This window comes from Eurosta solidaginis, chromosome 4 (genome assembly GCF_040869045.1).
Source record: "Eurosta solidaginis isolate ZX-2024a chromosome 4, ASM4086904v1, whole genome shotgun sequence".
NCBI lineage: Eukaryota > Metazoa > Arthropoda > Insecta > Diptera > Tephritidae > Eurosta > Eurosta solidaginis.
In genome coordinates this window covers 84,239,883-84,259,590 of record NC_090322.1, presented here as the reverse complement: position 1 = coordinate 84,259,590, position 19,708 = coordinate 84,239,883, and the positions used below count along the sequence as shown (strand labels likewise).

Genomic DNA, 19,708 nt, shown 5'->3' with positions numbered 1-19,708 from the left:
TTTCTTAAAATCAATAAGAACCGATAATTTTTTAGCATCCTTTGAATTAGGCCCCCCAAATTAAATAATGATTATGAGGTGGGTTTTGTCTAAGGCTGGGGTAACGCTCAGTCAATCCAGAGTTGAGTAAAGGTCCCACAAACCCCTACTGAATAAATACACAATATTTATGTGTTACGAATACACGGCTGGAGGTATTAGGCGGGCAGCAGCTTTCCGTCGCAAGATGGTGAGGGGGGCAGAGCGGCGGCTAACGGTCGTTGGAGCAGTTGGGACGGTTGAACGGACGGATTGGTACGGCGGGACAGATGCAGGGGCTTAACGGCGGTAGGATGGCGGACGGCCAACGGTCGTCGTAGCAGCGGCGGGACGGATGCAGCGACTTAACGGCGGAAGGATGGCAAGCGGCCAAAATTTCGCCGTAGCAGCGGCGGCACCAGAGGAGCGACGATGCGACGGCAGCGGCGGTGGGCTACGGATCGCGTACCAGGGCCGGGATGAGAGGGGAAGCAGGCTGGCGATGGTGTTTGCCTGGACAGCGGCGGCTCGTACCGGGCGGGGTCGGTTGGCGGTATCGGATTGATCGGTAGTCTTCGGCAGGATCGGTAGTCCGCGGGGTCGGTCACCTGGGGAAGAGACTGCGAGGACTCGTAAGTGCCGGCTTCACCGCTTGATACCCCCGCCACCCTACTTAATAGAAGGTGCTTAAAGGGGCGGGGCTGTACCAGCTGTACCGCGGATCGATCCGTGGGCGGAGGGGAAGTGCACCTTAACGGCACAGCGGTAGCCCCTTATGCGCACGCATCGGTCCACGGCCGAAGCCAGAGCTGAGGGGGACGGGTGACATAGTCATTAAGGTGTCGGGCCGCTCAACACCCAGAGGGGCGACGGGTGGCAATAGGACAAAAGCATCCGCCCCGCTCGTCCTTAACTTGGTGAAGGGTGACCCGTGCCATGACGGTGCCCCTTCCACTCAACTAGCCGAAGCCAGAGTTAAGGGGAGTGGTGATATAGCCATTAAGGTGTCGGGCCGCTCAACACCCAGGGGGCGACTGGTGGCAATAGCACAAAGGCATCCACCCCGCTCGTCCTTAACTGGGTGAAGGGTAACCCGTGCCATGACGGCGCCCCTTCCACTAAACTAGCCGAAGCCACAGCTGAGAGAGAAGGGTGATATAGTCATTAAGGCGTCGGGCCGCTCAACACCCAGGGGGCGACGGGTGCAATAGCACAAAGGCATCCCGCTCGTCCTTACCTGGGTGAAGGGTGACCCGCGCCATGACAGCGCCCCTTCCACTCAGCTAGCTAGCAGTAGGGACAAGTATTTCTTTAAAAAGACAGCCACTCCCGCGTTTATATGGGTGGTGCCGCAAACTGGTTGAGAAACCAATACAGCATTATTGTGATTTTCTTGTGGTTATTTACCATAGTGGTTGTTGGCTATGCTACAGAAAAAATAAGTACAGGGAGGTTCAGGTTTAAGTGAATAAGGAAAAAAAGGGGGTGATGTTATTGTAACGCTACGTTACATGATTTTTTCTGAAGTGAAATACAGTTTGCAAAATCCAGAAAACGAAACGGTAAGTAGAATGGGGCACCTTTGACTTTCGCCAAAGGGCACATTTGACAAATGTAATAAAACAAATAGTTTTCTATTGCCCAGTTTTAATGTAATAATGGTTCGTAGCTACAAGAGAAAGACCAGCCGTTTCCGTATAAATTGGAACGATATGAAGAAATCCCTTTCAGATATTAGGCATAAGCGCGAAAGAGCTACGTTCGTAACGGAGAAATATAATATAAAAAGAACATCTGTGATCATACTAATGAAGAAACAATATCCTTTGAGGAACGATTCGGACTCTGGAAACGACAGTAGTTGTGATAAGAATTTTAGTTATTACTCTAAATACGCAAGCCATCAAACTCTAACAAAATTTCAAGAAGAACAATTTGTTGAATATACACAGAAGTGTGCGTTTTTTGCATATGGATTGTCTTACGATACATTCCGAGGAGTTGTTTATGGGTTTGTGGTCGCTAATAACATATCATCTCCATCTAGTTGGATAACTAATAAGGCAGCTAGAGAAAGCGGGCCTTATGGATTTTTGAACCGAAATCCTTGACTTACACTAAGAAAGCCTACAAAAAGAAAGTTTGGCTAGGCTTGAAAAAAGAGCTTGGCTAGACATTTCAAAATTGACATTATTGGACGACGAGGTATTAAACGTTGGAGAATACGTTTTGGTCGACTTCGGGGAAAAATGCAAGAAGCCCTTTTATTTGAAGAGATATTTTGCGATTCCACCCACAATATAAATTATTTTCGTAGTGAGTTTAACTTCCGATTCCAAAACCCAGCACCGATTTGTCGCAGCAGCACCAAATAATTATTTGATGTTAAATTTTACAGCTTATTCATAAAATATTTTTTCTAAGCTTCAATTCTATCTTTTGTTATAATAAGTATAAATATCTACACTGAATCTAAATTTGAATTTTATCTTTTGTTATAATAAGTCTAAAAACGTACAAATAAACTGAGTCTATTTTAATAAAATATTCACAAATAAATTATTGAGAAAACCTAGCAGAAAATGTGGTCAAATGTGCCCCGGAAAAAGTGAGATGCGCCCATCTGTGGGGCACATTTAACTAATTATATAACAATCTTTAAATGCAAATAAAAATTAGCTACACCTTTTTTCTAATTTTTTATTGTCATTATTGCACATGCAAACCCCGGAACTTCTTTACATTTAACTCTTTTAAAATTATATTATATGTTATACAATATAAACGACTTTTAAATGAAAGTGTCAAATGTAGCCCGTCCTCCCCTATTGTAATGGCGTGACGCCAAATAAAAATTAAAAAAAAAAAAGTGAAGTAACCGAACAAGTTTAAGTGAACATAACGGAACAAAAAACACATGGCAACACGCCGCATATTGGAAAAAAATACACATATACAATAAAATAGAGAAAATTCTCGTAATACGCCAATTACACGGCACAAGTATCCTTGTGCCAATTACCAATTTGCACAAGGATTTTCCCGGTGTGTGCAGTGTTTGCGCTATTTGCGCTGAGAACTGTGCTAAAATCAAAACGATTTTGATATTTACGCATGCTGCAAAAATTGCACATGCTTTTTTCTTCGTGTGTGGTGAATGTTATACAGTTTACCTGTGGTTTCTGATAACATAACATCGCTTAAAAATTTATTATCGAAGGCGTAAAGACCATATCTAGCTTGCACCAGGAATTCAATAAAAGTGAAAAAGAGTAATTATAAATAAAATGGAAAATGAACGCTTCTGGTGCGAGTTTTTTGACTTGTATCGTGAATTACCAGCACCGTGGAAAACAAGGAGTGCTGATTACAGCAATAGAACGGAAAAAAGCAGCAGCTACCAAGAGATGGTAGACAAATTGAAGGAAATATACCCGGAGGCAAATAGAGAAATGGCAGTAAAAAAATTAACAGTTTTCGCACCACATATCGTAAAGAGCTTAAGAAAGTAAAAGATAGCCAAAAGTCAGGTGCTGGGACTGATGATATATACGAGCCCACCCTTTGGTATTATGATAAATTGTCGTTTTTGGAAGACCAGGAGGAATGGATAGAAGGAACATCTACAATGGATATATAAAAAGAAGAGCACGTAAGAAGAAGTAGAGTAATTTACATACAAATCTTGGTAAATTTTCTCTTATTTCAGAAAATGCATATAAAGAAAAAAAAGGTGTCAGAAGAAGACCAGCTGATACAATTAGCTTGTAGCAAACTACAATCAAGCGGGAACAGCAACTGTGACTTTGATATGCTGGGCAAATCTTGGGCATTGCAATATCAAGAAATGGACGAACAGCATAAAGTGATTGCGCGTAAACTTATTTCAGATATATTGTACCACGGATGCATGAGTACTCTCCAAAAGAACCATGCTTTAGAAATACAGGATTTCCTACTTACGTCTTCACGTCAGCGACCTATTTATCAATCAACAGAGTCTTCATCTGAATTTATTGTGGCACAAAATATGCTCAACTTTTCGGATCAGGAGGTACCAATGACTAGTAATTCTGAGGCATTCTCCAATCGACGTGGTAGTGATATTCAATGCTTTTATGAGAGCTTCAGTGAGGAGTATTAAATGAAACCAATTTTAAAGTGATTATATTGAACTAAAAGTACAAAGTAAATTATAAGTATTCAGTCATTGTTTTCTTTGCCAAATGGAATCTATATTATTTATTATTTATTTAAGAAGTGCATTATCATTCAAATGATAATTACAATTCAAGCGAAAATATCTTTTCTTTATTTGTTAATCCAAAAATTACATTATTATTCACATGTTAAATCAATAAAAGTGAAAGTATCTTTCTAATTTAAAGTAAGGCGATGTCGTTGCACTTTTACTTTGGCAAATTGGAGGCGGTAAACCGGTGTTATGTTTCGGCGGCTTTGGTAAATGTCGTAATTTGTTTATAACTTACAGGGAATCCACTATGAGCAATGGCAGGTTATTGTCGATGGAGGCGTTTGTGCATTCGGACTGGAACGTTTGTTGTTGTTGTAGTTGTTGTAGCCATGCTCGCCCCACCTAATAGCCGCGACTGATCAAAAATTGTCATCAATATCCTCTAACGGGAGTCCAAGTAAACTTGCCGTTTCAACAGGGGTGGACCATAAGGAAAGGGGTATTAGAGGGGTTGGTTCCACATTACAATTGAAGAGATGGTTGGTGTCATGTGGGGACACGTTGCAAGCGGGGCATACATTTCGTATGTCGGGGTTGATAGGTAAGAGTTTAACCTGTTACAGTATCCAGAACGAAGTTGAGCAAGAGCGACACGTGTTTCCCTCGGGAGTATGCGTTCCTCTTCCGCGAGTTTTGGATAATTTTAGTTAAGTACTGGATTCACCGGGCAATTCCCTGCATAAAGGTCCGACGCCTGTTTATGGAGTTCACCAAGGACCTGCTTGTGTTTTTTCACTTCATACGGCTGGGTTCTCAGGTGCCATATTTCCTCAAAATGCTTACGGAGATGACTCCTTAAGCCCCTAGGCGGTGCTGGTTCATCTATCAGATGTCTGTTGGGATGCCCAGGTTTCTGGGTATTCAACAGGAACTGTTTGGTCAGCATCTCATTTCTCTCTCTGATGGGGAGTATTCTCGCCTCATTATGCATATGGTGTTCTGGGGACATAAGAAGACAGCCCGTGGGGATTCTGAGAGCAGTATTTTGGCAGGCCTGTAGTTTCTTCCAGTGGGTGATTTTTAGGCTTGGCGGCCATATGGGTGACGCGTAGCACGTAATCGGCTGGCTAATTGCTTTGTATGTACGGGACGCCCTTGGGCGTGAACGCAAGGAGCCACAAAAGATTTATAAAAGTTACGTGGACGTCGGGTTTTGGGATCAAGCCCAGAACAACCTGTCCGATGCAACCATTCCTTGCACGAGACACACTGAACAAAGTATGACCGTCCTAAAAAGATTCTAAAAGCAACTAAAAGCTAAACAGCTATAGTTCATACATTTTTTTATTTTGACTGATAAATACAAATGTAAATACATATTATATTAGTTGCTTATTACTATTGGCATTTTTGTTTACGAGTTTCATTATACACTTTATCTTGCCATGGAACCGTGCCAACAGAACTAAAATATATTCTAAATTTGTTTCTCATATGTTTTGCATTTGCAAATGCATTTCTAATTGCTGTGGAACTTAAAGAATCTAAGACATCTCCCTTTTCTTGCGATCCAGGGGTTTCGAAAGCTTCTGTGGTTTCCACATTTGAACAGGGCTCAGCAGTAAAATATGTTTCACATTTTGATTTACGCAAGAAGTTTTGCAAATAACAACACGCCAAAACAAATTTTGTGGATTTATCTGGCGAGAAATTTAAAGTATTCAAAAGGATTCTAAAACGCGAAACCAAGATTCCGAAAACATTTTCGACCAATCCACGTGCGCGGGATAGCCTATAATTAAATATTATATCACTCTTCTCGAGGGAGTTGTGGCTGAAAGGTTTCATTATATTTTCCATTAGTGGAAATGCGTCGTCAGCAACAAACACAAATGGCATTTTTTCATTATATCCTGGAAGCAATTCAGGTTTTGGTGGTCGTAATTTATTTTCTTTAAGCTGCTTGAAAAACTTGGTTTGACTAAATAAACCAGCATCTGAAGCTCTTCCATTTGCACCAACATCGACCATCAAAAATTCATAATTTGCGTTTACTACAGCCATCATAATAATAGAGAAATGCTTTTTATAATTAAAGTAAAACGACCCCGACCCAGGTGGTTTTTTATGTTAACGTGCTTGTCGTCAATCGCACCGATGCAGTGGGGAAAATTCCATCGCTGGTTAAAGGCGTTTGCTTCCATCTTCCACTCATTTTCATTTGTTGGCAACTGTAAGATGATTGAAATGTATTAATTGTTTAAAATATGTAACAAATACCTTTATGTAGTCTTTTAGCTCTTCTATTATAGCATCACAAGTCTCGCTTACAATCTTGCCGATAGCTTGTGGAGAAATTGCTGTAATTGCCGCTTGCCAAAAAACGCAATGTTAAAGTTAAACGATGACGCGCAGGAATAGCTTTCCTCATCACAGTGTCTCGTTTATTAATTCGATGCGCTACTTTAGACAAAAGTACTTCAAATGTTTCTTTATCCATTCTTACATAATTTTTAAAGTCACATTGAGACGTAAACTCAAGTTCCCGAAGTAATTTTTTCTGTCCCAATACATTTCGTTTTTTATACCACAATTGTGACCAAATCCGTTTACCCTTTTGCTTTCTTTTCTCTCTTTTTAATGCAATCGAAAGAAGTAAAGCCGCACTTGCCTTCTTTATGCAATTAGAACACATGATTCGTTTGTTGCGCTAGTTTAAAAATTAATATTGCGCAGTGTTTTTGAGCCGTGTATGTCAAAATTCTCCTTTGCACAAATTTCGTCGTTTTATATTTGCGCATGGCTTTTGTGTCGTGTATGAGCCGTATAATTGAAAGTGAACTAACGAAACAAGTATAAGGCCCGGTTTTTCTGTAGTTGGTTAAGCTAAGCTTCAATTAAGTTTCCCAAACTGTAGTCAAATTTAAACTCCAGTTAAACTGCTGAGCAGTTTTTCGGTCACAGTTTAAGGCCGACTTCTGGGTATGCTTTTTTGTACGGCAACATCGGTTTTTTATCTAGATAATTTGTAGATACGACAACAGCTGGATTTCGTTTACCAAACAAGCATGAAAAAAATTCTCCAGCGAAATGTATATATAGAGTTCCGGAAGTGATATCCAACATCATTTTAAATTATTCTTAAACCATATAGATCATGAGTTGGTATCCAACTTCATTCTCCAATCACTATCCAACCTTTGAGAAATTTTGTAAAATAAAAAGTTTTCGAGTTGATCTCCGACGTCATTAATATTTTCCAATAAATATCCTAATTTCGAAAGATCTTGAGAAATGCACAGTTCTCAAATGAATATTTAACAAGTTTCTCCAGTTGATATCCTACATTGGATATCGAGTTGAGGTGGAGTTGAAAAAAAATCTCCAAGATGGTACCACCAAAGCAAATACCTATTTATTGTGAGAAATAAACACCTAATTGATAGCAGTAATGAGGCGTAAGTTATAAAAAAATTAATAATATAGGCGGCCGCCATGGTGTGATGGTAGCGTGCTCCGCCTACCACACCGAAGATCCTGCGATCACGCCCCGGGCAAAGCAACATCAAAATTTTAGGAACAAGGTTTTTCAATTAGTAGCAGTGTTTGGCAAGCACTCCGTTTGTATTTCTGCCAGAAAAGCTTTTTGTGCAAACTTACCTGCCTTGCAGGTGCCTTTCGGAGTCGGCATAAAACAAGTAGGTCCCGTAGGAAAAATTAAAAGGAGCACGACGCAAAATGGAAGAGAAGCTCGGCCTAAAATATTTTCGGAGGTTAGCGTGTCACATTTATTTATTTTTTAAATTATATATATTTCATTTTATTTTCGTGAAAATACTGTAGTATCGAATCCTACTTTTCAGTCTAGTTAGAGAACCGCAAGTTGTTAATTAAATTTTTTCAACTTAAGTAATAGCATTTTTTGCGCTATAAAAAATTCCATATTTTGCTGAATACGCTATGATTCTCTAGTTGAGCCACTGTTTCGAAACAACCCTTGAGATTTTAAAAGTATGCCTAGTTATCAACATGAGCTCTAATGATACTCAAGCCCAAATGCTTGTTGAGTATATTCGACGCCATTTCGAACGATTGCAAATACTGATAGGTTAACTAGAGTTTAACCCTGACAGATCGGCCGCTTAAGTTCAGCTTAAACCATTGGTTACTATATAGTTTGGCAGCTTAAATTGAGGTTATGTTGCGATATGTTCAAACAGAAAAATAAATTGAGGCAATTTCGATTTAAATTGAGTGGTGTTCATACAACTCAATTTAGCTTACACAATAGTAATTTGATAGCTGGTTGGCTAATATCTACAGCACCAACATACCTCTGTTCAGATTGGCAAAATGTGCGTGTTGGTATTAGGCGAATGGAATGGAATGAAAACATAAAACTTTGAAATTTTTATGTGTTGTAAGAAAATGTGTTCAAAGTTTTGATTTCATTTTAAGTTTGCCATCCTCTTTTGAAAATCCCTACTCCAGTGAAATGAAGAAAATACTATCAGCTGGCGAGATGAGCCAAACATATACTTGAGCCATGCGTAACTGACGTTTAAATCTACTCAATAAAGACACTTTGCAAGATTGCATTTGCAGTTTGAAACAATTTATTACGAATTTTTTTAAAATTTGCAATTTATTACGTAATTTATCATATACAATTTATATTATACAATTTATTATATTATAAATTGCGTAATGAATTGCCCAAATGGTATAAATTGCCAATTTGGTGTGTGTTTGTACATAGTATAAAAGAAGGCAGTCGAATGAAGTATAATGAAGGAATAATGTTCGGAGTTTTTTTTCAAAATTTGCCCAAAAGCCTGAATCACAAAAGGGAATGTAGTTAAGTACAAAAATGAAAAAAATGTAGTTATATAGAAAATATAATATACCAACCAAAGTTCATTCTATTACCCATTTTATCTATGAGGCATCACATATACTTTATAAAAAAACGCTTTTTATTTTTATGAACTTATTCCTCGATGAAAATAAATGAAACACGTATAAATGTAGTCATTAATCGTGTTTATTACTTCTAACTATATGTTGTAAATGTGTTGAAAGTAGCAGAACTAATATAATATTGACAAATCTGATATGCCATACTAATTTTATATATTAAAAATGATTTTATACATTGCATGCGTTTTATACCTATGCATTATATCTCAAATTTTCACTAACTTTTCGTTTTGGTGCTGACTAATTTGAATAACTTTCATACGCCACATAAGATAACAATTCCAGGGGCCGTTTTCGCCATCGTCGGTGAACGCTAACAACCACTTGCCATCACTTTTAACGGACGTTAAAAGTTTCCGTGTGACAATGCACGCAAAAGAAAGAGTCACATTTTGATTTTTTGTCATGAGTAAAATTGAAATGCAACAATTTTGATAACATGAAGATGGAGCGAAAATTTATTAGTGATTGCACTGCGAACATTGGTATATTGTTCCCTCATCAGATTGCGTCGCGTTCCAGGAGGAAATGCTCCGCTTATCGATCACGAAATCGACATGAATACAAAACTGTGTTCTTTATTTAGTTGAATGGCGATAGAAACTGGCATATTTTTCAAAAAATGCAAGAAATTTCAAGAAGAACGTAAGATTTTAATTACATGTGTGTTGCTTCAACGTTGGCGTTGCGTTGCTTATGGATTGAAACAATTAAAGCGCGTGTGTTCAAAGTCAGATATAGACGCAATTCAAGTGCTAAAACGACGCAAAATCCACCTTAAGTGTAGCTGCTTCACATGTTAGTTATAAGCGTTAATTAAAAAATATAAACTTAGGCAAGATACGCACGAGGCGTAGTTTCGTAGACGCGTACAAAATATGGCATGGAGCTACGTTCTCTCTACGCCTCAAGATTTTTTATGCTGTGCTAAATACGCATCTATGAAGCTACGCCTCGAGTGCATCTTCCCTTAGATTATAATGCAAAGAAACATTTCTTAGTTTTAAACTTTGATCATGATATTCATGTACATACATGTCTACTACTATGGCAGTCGCTTGCATACCACTATTTCATTATTTAAAAAAAATTAAATTCTGAAAAATGCATCCTTGTCACATGCATTTTCAAACACGGTTGGCACACCATGTTTTCATTAAGGAACGAAATTCATCGAAAAAAGACCAGGCCTAAAAAAGACGACCAAATTTTAGTTTTACTTTATTGGTTTACAAACAATTCGGCAAATTACTAGAGTGTCGTATTCGTTGTAAAAAGCAAACGTTTTAGGATATTTCCGTGGTTTCCTATATAAAATTTTAATAAAGGAGACACTTGTCTTTAATTCAAACTGCACAAACAAAAATAAAATGTGCCTTTAGATATTACATTTTCACATTTCTAGGATTAGTCTATGTCTTTCACCAACCAAACGTTGTGAACCTAGTTTTGCTTGATTTCAATGAATAAAATGTATAGCGCACTTAAGTTTTAGTAAGGAACGCTTAAAAAGTCTACGTTGTGGCAAACTTGTGTTAAAGTGTAAATGAAACTAATAATATCTCCGGCCTAAGTGTACCCTCGGGCAACCACCTCAACTTAAATGAAACTAAGCAATTGTGTTAATGCCATTTTTATAGAGGCCTACTTTTTCCGTAACAGTTTAAACTTCATACCAGATCCTAGATTCAGTAAGTGTGAGTTTTGAACTCAGACTAAAAACCAAGCGTGTTAAAAGTTTCAACAACGTAATAACTGAACGGGATTACATGTAAAGAAACTAGTTAACAGTGTTGTGATTGAACCTTATGGAGTTTTACAAGCACCTGCGGGGAATAATTTTACGCAGAACACGCGAATATTTGAGATACATTTTTTTTGCTCGACTAGTTACAAAAATATATCACGAAAAGTGTTTGATAACCGATTGAAATATCTAATTACTAAAAAAGTATTTTTTCTGATAAGTCCGTTGTTTCGTCAAAAATTAACACTTCTGTTTTTAATGCCTCGCCTATATTATCTGACATTGTTCTGCTACATTTTATTGACAGCAATTTTCGTGGTAGGAATTCCATTGAATTAAATTGAAAATTATATGTGGGTTAATAAATGTGTGGCAAATTTGATTAGCAGTATTTTGCATTTTTGTTTCAGTGAAAAAGAAAAAAAGTACCAAAAACGTGCCGAAAATGGACCAAAGTTGCGAAAAAAGGACCAAATGGTTTTGGAAGGGACCATTTTTGAACCAAATGGACAGAGATGGCAACCGTGTTCTAAATACAAGCTTCCACATTAAATACAAATACCCCGTGTTTTAATGGTACATGAACCAGTAAAGTAGACTGAAAAACTGCAGAATAAGTTTAAGCGTAGCTTAACTAACAAACTGACAAGTGAACATAACGGAATAAAAAACACATTTTTTTTTGGGGGGTTTAAGATATTCCCGCACCGTGGCTACGGAGGTCGATTATAAATCGAATTATTTGGCCCATTCAATGAATTAAAGCGCCATCGCCAATTACGAGACTTCTTTATTTTATTTCAATATGTGGCGTGTTGCCATGTGTTTTTAATTCCGTTATGTTCACTATAGTTGTTCCGTTAGTTTCAATACGAGAATTTTCTCTATTTTATTGTATATGCCCTTGCGGAAAGCACGCTTCCCTTGGCGGGCATCAGTTGGAATAGGGAGGGCAGCAAGGCGGTTGTCTGTAAAGGATTTGTATTCGTCCCACTTTCCTTTTTTAAAGTTAATGAAAGTGCGTTTTTCTGCGACGATGAAGTCGGCGGAATGCTCGAGCGAAATAAGTATAGGCAGGTGGTCGGATGCGCATGTTACCATCGGCTGCCAGTTGACGCAGTTTACGATTTCTGCGCTCACGATTGAAATATCCGGCGAACTGTGACAGCTTCCTACCACCGCCGACTTCATCGTCGCAGAAAAACGCACTTTCATTAACTTTAAAAAAGGAAAGTGGGACGTATACAAATCCTTTTCAGACAACCGCTTTGATGCCCTCCCTATCCCAACTGATGGCCGCCAAAGGGAGCGTGCTTTCCGTAAGGTCATTGAATCTGCCTCGGCTCGTTTCATTCCCGCCGGTAGAATTCCCGAAATTCGGGCCCACTTCCCGGCAGAGGCCGCAAGTTTAGCGAGAGAACGTGACCTTGTAAGACAGCTCGATCCCGGCGACCCCCAAATAAGGGATATAAACCAACGCACCAGATTGTTTGTGGATGAACACAAGCGGGCGAAATGGGAGGAGCAGCTAAGCGGCTGTAACCTCTCTGCCGGTGTAGGTAAACTTTAGTCCACTATAAAGTCCCTATCGAATCCGTCTAGGCACAATGACAAAGATTCCATCGCCTTTGGCGACAAAGTGCCGTCGGATGCGAAAAAATGCGCGAGCGCTTTCTGCCGACAATATATAATGCATTCTATAGTCGACAAAAATAGACGGAGGGCCAACAGACACGCACATAAACATAAGTTCAGCGCGTCACCAATTACCATCACCGCCAAAGAGGTTGAGGATGCCGTCGGTCATGCTAAATCATCCAAAGCAGTGGGCCCAGGCGGCATAGCCATGCCGATGCTTAAAAGCCTAGGGAAAAAGGGTTTCAAATATTTAGCACATGTCTTCAACCTGTCTCTTTCCACCTTTGTCATACCCGAAAAATGGAAAATGGCCAAGGTGGTCCCGCTACTAAAGCCTGGGAAACCAGCTAACATACGAGAGTCATACCGCCCGATATCTCTCCTATCGGCAGTAGCCAAGACGCTTGAAGCCATTTTGCTCCCCTAATTTAAAGCAAATTTGCAGCTAGCCTGTCATCAGCATGGCTTTAGAAAACTCCATAGCACCACCACCGCGCTAAATGCCATTAGCACCCAGATAAATTGTGGTTTAAATCAGAAGCCCCACCATAGAACAGTACTCGTAGCGCTAGACCTATCAAAAGCTTTTGATACGGTCAACCATGGCATGTTACTGCAAGTCTTGGAAGGGTCTACCCTTCCCCATGTCTTAAAAGGTGGACCGCAAATTATTTGGGTGGTCGGCAGGCATCGGTGCAATTCAGAAACGAAACATCAAAGCCAAGAAGAATTAAACAAGGGGTGTCACAGGGTGGTGTCCTATCCCCACTTTTGTTTAATTTTTACACATCAAAACTACCTTCGCCATCGGAAGGAGTTACTATCGTTTCTTACGCCGATGACTGCACAATAATGGCCACAGACCCGGGCCTACAGATCGATGAGTTTTGCAACAGAATAAGCGGCTACCTCCCTTATCTCTACAGTTTTTTCGCTTCGCGAAACCTGGCTTTATCACCGACTAAATCTTCCGCGACCTTATTTACAACTTGGACGTCCCAAGTGTCGACCATATTGAACATCCACGTCGATGACACTACGCTACCGACTGTCCTACACCCCAAAATCTTGGGTGTGACTTTTGACCAGGATCTACATTTTGGTGGCACGCAGGCGCAATTCTTCCGAAAATCCAGAGCCGTAATAAAATCCTCAAATCCCTTGCTGGGAGTACTTGGGGAAAAGTCAAAGAAACGCTCATTACCACATACAAAGCCAGCCGTTTGCGTGCTACGCGTCACCCATATGGTTGCCAAGCCTAAAAACTACCCACTGGAAGAAGCTACAGGCCTGCCAAAATACTGCGCTCAGAACCGCCACGGGCTATCTTCTTATGTCCCCAGAACACCATCTACTCCCCATCAGGGAGAGAAATGAGATGCTAACCAAACAGTTCCTGTTGAATACCCAGAAACCTGGGCATCCCAATACGGCACCTGAGAACAGCCGTATGAAGCAAAAAAACACAAGCAGGTCATTGGTGAACTCCACAAACAGGCGTCGGACCTATATGCCGGGAATTGCCGGTGAATCCAGTACTCAGGGAACAGTACTCACAACTTGCGGAGGAGGAACGCATACTTCCCAGGGAAACGCGAGTCACTCTGGCTCAACTTCGTTCTGGACACTGTAACAGGTTAAACTCTTACATATCCAGAATCAACCCCGACATACAAAATGTATGCCCCGCTTGCAATGTGTCCCAACATGACACCAACCATCTCTTTAATTGTAATGTGGAACCACCCCTGTCGAAACAGCAAGTTTCCTTGGACTCCCGTTAGAGAATATTGATGACAATTTGTGATCGGTCGCAGCTATTAGGTGGAGCGAAACATTGCTACAACAACAACAACAGCAAGAGTATGACCGTCCTAAAAAGATTCTTTTCCGGCAGATGCAGCAAACCATTTCTCAGAACCGGGGTCAGTAGACGGACCCGGATTGGGTTCGATACCTTCCCGGAGCAAGAGAATATGGAGCAGTCCCGCTGCAAGGAGCTGCTGGGAGGATGACAATTTGTGGGAGGGCGCAACAAATTAAATGGGGTTACACTGAAATGGCAGTCCTTGGTCGGGAAAAATTCCGAGTCGCTCCGCTACATAGAACCGACGGCCTTAGGAAGCGTCGATCACAAAATCGGCATGTGTTATTCGATAATATGCCCAGTTTCTGCATACGGCTGTTCAGTCTATAATGCCCTGTAAGAATAGATCTTGGGATTCTTAGGTTATCTTTCGAGAGGTCTATTATTGCCCTGTAGCGACTTGTGCTATAACCTCCTAACAGTAACTTAGATTGTCTCAAATCTGGCGTATTGCTCCAGTGTTCTTCTCTCTTTTCCCCCTTCTACTAATAAATGCCCCTGTGAGCCAACTGGCAGGAACGGCTCGGGATCGATGGGTCATGCAGTTCCTGCCTCTCTTTCCAGGTTGTTCGCCTGCTGTTATTGTTGTAGCAGTGCTTCGCCTCATCCAATAGGTGCGACCGATCACCAATTGTCATCAATGTCCTCTAACGGGAGTCCAAGGAAACAGAAAGTTTCAACAGGGTGGACCATAATGAGAGGAGTGTTAGAGGCGTTGATTCCACAATACAGGTGAAGAGATGGTTGGTTTCATGTGGGGACACATTACAAGCAGGACATATGCTTTGTATGTCGTGGTTGATTCTGGATAGGTAAGAGTTTAACCTGTTACAGTATCCAAATCGAAGTTGAGCTAGTTTGTGGAGTACACTGAGGACCCGCTTTTGTTTTTCTGCTTCATACGGCTGTGTTCTCAGGTGCCGTATTTTCTCATAATGAATGAGGGCGTGAACAAAAAGAAGCCACAAAAGATTTATAAAAGTTACGAGGACATCGGGTTTCGGGATCAAGCCCTCTCCGATGCAACCATCCCTTGCACATGACACACTGACAAGAGTATGACCGTCTTAAAAAGGTTCTTTTCCGGCAAACGCAGCAAAACCATTTCTCAGGACCGGGGTCAGGAGGGCCCCGGATTGGGTTCGATACCTTCCCGTAGGAGGAGAGTATGGGGCAGACCCGCTGCATTGATCTGTTTGGAGGATGATAATTTGTGGGAGGGACGCAACAAGTTAAACACTAGAGTCCGCCTGCTCATTACCCTCTACTCCCCTATGGTCTTGGACCCAGGGCAACAGTACTACGTTGTGTGTTCCTAATTGATTCAGATTTTCTGCGCACTCAAGGACCAGTACTGCCTTTATTTCGAACGCCACAATTGCTTTAGTGGGGCCTGACTGTCTGAATGAGTATGGCAGTTGTTTCATTGAAGTATCAGCGCTGAAGGTTCAGCTCATCGCACCAACTTATGGTGAATATTTCCGCTTGAAAAATGCTCGTATGTGCTTTTACAGGTACTGATATTTTGGCTCTGGGTCCGAAGACTCTGGTTCCAATTCCCGCTGGCGTCTTCGAGCCATCTATGTACCATACGATCTTGAGAATGCTAGTAATACATTGCACCCGCCCATACTTATACAGCCGTACCAAGAGACGGAGCAGCCCATTACATATTGGCACAACCATAGCACTGCTGGACATCTAATCTATATTAAAGCTATGCATTCAAGTGTTTGTACCAGTGGCTGGTGCACACCGAACTGGCCCAATGTATGCTATATTTTTTCGGTGTAGCACCCGGCGACAACGCTCCTTGCTTGCTTTCGGCTTCCGCTCCTTTGGGTTTCGTTACCACTTGCGACGAAATGTTAAGGCCCCCAGCCGATGGGCCACGCCCTTCTGGAGAGCGAGCTAGCTTCCTTCCTACAAATGGATTGAACGCCATTTCATTCTCCTGTGTTTGGTTTTTTATTTTAGTATTGTTGTTGCTCATCATTTATTTAATTGGGTCCCCACTTGAGGCCGCTATCTTGGTCCGAGTGTGCAGTTACCTATATAGATCCCGTGGTTGTCTATGCGAAGGCAGGGAGGCCACGTGAAGGTTGACGCAGTCCCTCATGAAGACTGCGTTCAGAGCCAGATCAGTATTAATCGGGAGGATCTCAACCGAACCTGCACCACCAACTTAATGATGACGGACTTTGAACGTACCCCAAGGCCTGCCAAGGTTTTAACGGGACGGAGACGAATGGGACATTAACCGGAAAGTCATTTCGACGGTGTGTCAAGCCGTGTACTGAGATTTCCGAATGCCACATTCGCCAGCCCTTAACAAACATATCCGAGTCGTTGATTCCAGTATACCTTAATTAAGACCTTACTGGGCTCAGTCTTAATGTGACAATCACCTTAAATTTACAAATAATTTACCTCTTTACCTTCCTGAGTGTGTATCCCACGTCGTATAGTTGCCTCCCTATCTTGGGTAGGTATTCCCTCGAAGCAACCCCGCACTAGGCTGTGGATGCTTAATTCAGGGCGGCATCTACTCGCCCTGTCACTGGAGGTTCTCAGGGTGCGTTAGGCCTTTTAAGCCAAACCCTCCTCACCAGCCGCTCTTGGTCGAGGGCTGCTTATTTGATATTCGCAGCTAACCTAATTAATAGGCCGTTCACTGTCCGCCAGCAGTGACCCCCTTGGCCTGAGCTCAGCCACAATGTATGCTATATTGATGCCTGCACAAATACCAGGCAATGTTCATGTAAACAATGTTACTGCTAATGTCAATTTGCACGGTTGAGTACATACAGTACCTGCATACAAGGTGGATCGCCACACTACCTACATGGCGATGTAGCCATCGATCAGGTTGTTGTAAGAGATTACTTGAAATATGTAATTCATATACATTGATTCTTATATTATCATTATCATTAAAAATAGAGGACTGTAGACTCATGACGGGTATTCTGACTAGACATTGCCTTCTGACGTCACATGCTTTTAAATTAGGCTTGGTCAGTGATATCAGATGTAGGAAGTACGGATTGTAGGAGGAAACGATCGAGCACATTCTGTGCTCGTGCCCTGCGCTTGCCAGGCCAAGGCTCCAGCTATTAGGAGTGATAAAGCTTTCAGATCTAGAAGCAGCAAGTGGCTTAAGTCCTAGGAAGCTTCTAGTATTTGTCAAGAGGACGGAGTTATTTTATAACATAGGTCCTGGTTGTTGATAGGGTTTTCCACTTGGTCGTTAAAACAAGCTTCTGGTAACACTACCGACTCATTCAGTCTATGTGAGGTCCTTATGAACCGGCCAGTTCAACATAACCTATATTTTGTTTTGGTTTTTACTTTAGAATCTACCGGTTAAGTAAGCGATGTCAGCTAACTAAGCACCTTCAAATGTAGATTCATAAGGAACATGAGGTCGCCAGAGCCGCGGCTGTTAAAGAAACAGGATTCGCCACGGGTAGGTGACGTTGCCAATTGGGTTGGAGAAGCTATATATTTCGCTGGCAACCCATTGAAAGGGTTGCGCTACAAAACTCCTTGAATCAATTTGGTATTTTAGTCGCCTCTTACGACAGGCATAGCTACCGCGGTTATACTCTAAGCCCACTAACCCACTGGAACCATGAGAAGCGTGAGTGCACTTTGGGTGTCGCAAGGCAAGTTCCATCGTGTCTGGCGTTGTTAGGTGAGCGGCCAGGCAGCAGGGTACACATGCACCATTCAGGAGGATACCCTTGCTGAGCCCAGAAAATCTGGGAAAATTAGATGTACTGGTCAGATCCAGCAAACGAGTATGTTCTGTACTGGCATATGATAAACTTGTAGACAACCAAACGTTTACTTTCCTGTCCAAAAGGGAACTGGTGCTCGGCACTACTGCTAAAGAAGAATAGACGTATTCATATCAATTCGTTCCCGGGTTACTCGTGGAAAGCAGTTTTAGCAGTACTTTGCCCTTTCAATTTGCATATCCATTCAAAGAACTTCGCATTATGGATTAAACAGTCATTTGCATTTATTCGTTTTTGTTCTTGTAGCACGCCTAATTTACTATATATTATCCCAACATCTATCAATTATCCCTTGTTATAATCTTCGGGTACCCCTGCCACCGGAAGATGCCTTGGCATGGTTCACTTGAATTTACTTTACAAGTCCTGATTCTGGTTATCTAAAATCTCCTTGAGTATCTCGTATTTATTAAGCACTTTCCGGTTATATTAAAAACTTTTTATCTATCCTTACTGATATTCGTTTCTTTTTCATTCTAGGTAATTTGATTTGACGATGTGGGCAATATTCCAGCTGTGGCTGTAAGAAGAACGTACATTTGCTGAAACTTCAAGAAAACTGCGACAACTATCCCTCGGCCTTTTTAGTATCACATATAAGTCCCTACCACTCATATTATGGGAAAGGGTCGTTCAAAGGCTCAACATCACCTACAAATCGACTTTGATAGCACGAATTGGGGCTGCATATATTCCGGTATTATATCTACAACACTCATATCTCTGCAAACATATGCTAACAACACCACCAGCGCAGGAAAAATTGGGCACCATCACTCTGAGCTGCGAAACTCAAAATTATTTCAGAAAGGGCACGACTACGAATGAATTTATGTATTTACATATGTAGTTTGTACATATAAATATGCAAATATGTAAGGTTTGCTAGAAAAATAAGGAAATTATTTGTAAAAACCATTGTATACATAATTTATTTATAATTAAATGTTATTTAAACAAAAAGAACGCCTTTCAATCATGCAAAAGGCGATTTGACAGAAGGTTACCGGTACGGGTAACCGGTAGGCCAGTTACCCGTATTGTTGTTGTTGCATATGTTTTGGTTAGCGATAATGAAAACATACCTAATATGGTTTTCACACAGACGGCTTATTGAATAATAAAGGCAGTTTTCTACATTAAGACGCTTATTATTCCCTAAAAAATTCGAATCTATAATTATTTCATAAGTGACTTATCGAATGCCTAATGAAGTCAAAAGCACAATGGAACTCTGTTGAGAGCGTTAAGTTTCTTAGTTTTTAGTGTGTTCAGTCCTTAAAAACGTCATTTGTCAAAGTAAATGTCATTGTCTGTCATATAGCAATGTCATTATATGCGCTAAAAAAATTTAGTTGAATTTAAAAAACCAGAATTTATTGTTTTCATAATGCAAAATAATAGTGATAGTGTGTAAATAAATATATATACTTTTTATACACATGGACATTAAAAATTAA

General features: G+C 40.8%; 1 long non-coding RNA gene across 1 annotated transcript in view; it reads left to right on the top strand.

The window, feature by feature from the left end:
• LOC137250023 (uncharacterized) overlaps positions 1 to 19,214 on the top strand; it is a 35,568-nt gene extending 16,354 nt beyond the window's left edge. The window contains exon 3 of the long non-coding RNA XR_010952698.1: positions 18,729 to 19,214. This is a non-coding gene — a long non-coding RNA (uncharacterized lncRNA). The remainder of the gene's footprint in view (positions 1 to 18,728) is intronic.
• The last annotated feature ends 494 nt before the right edge of the window (positions 19,215 to 19,708 follow it).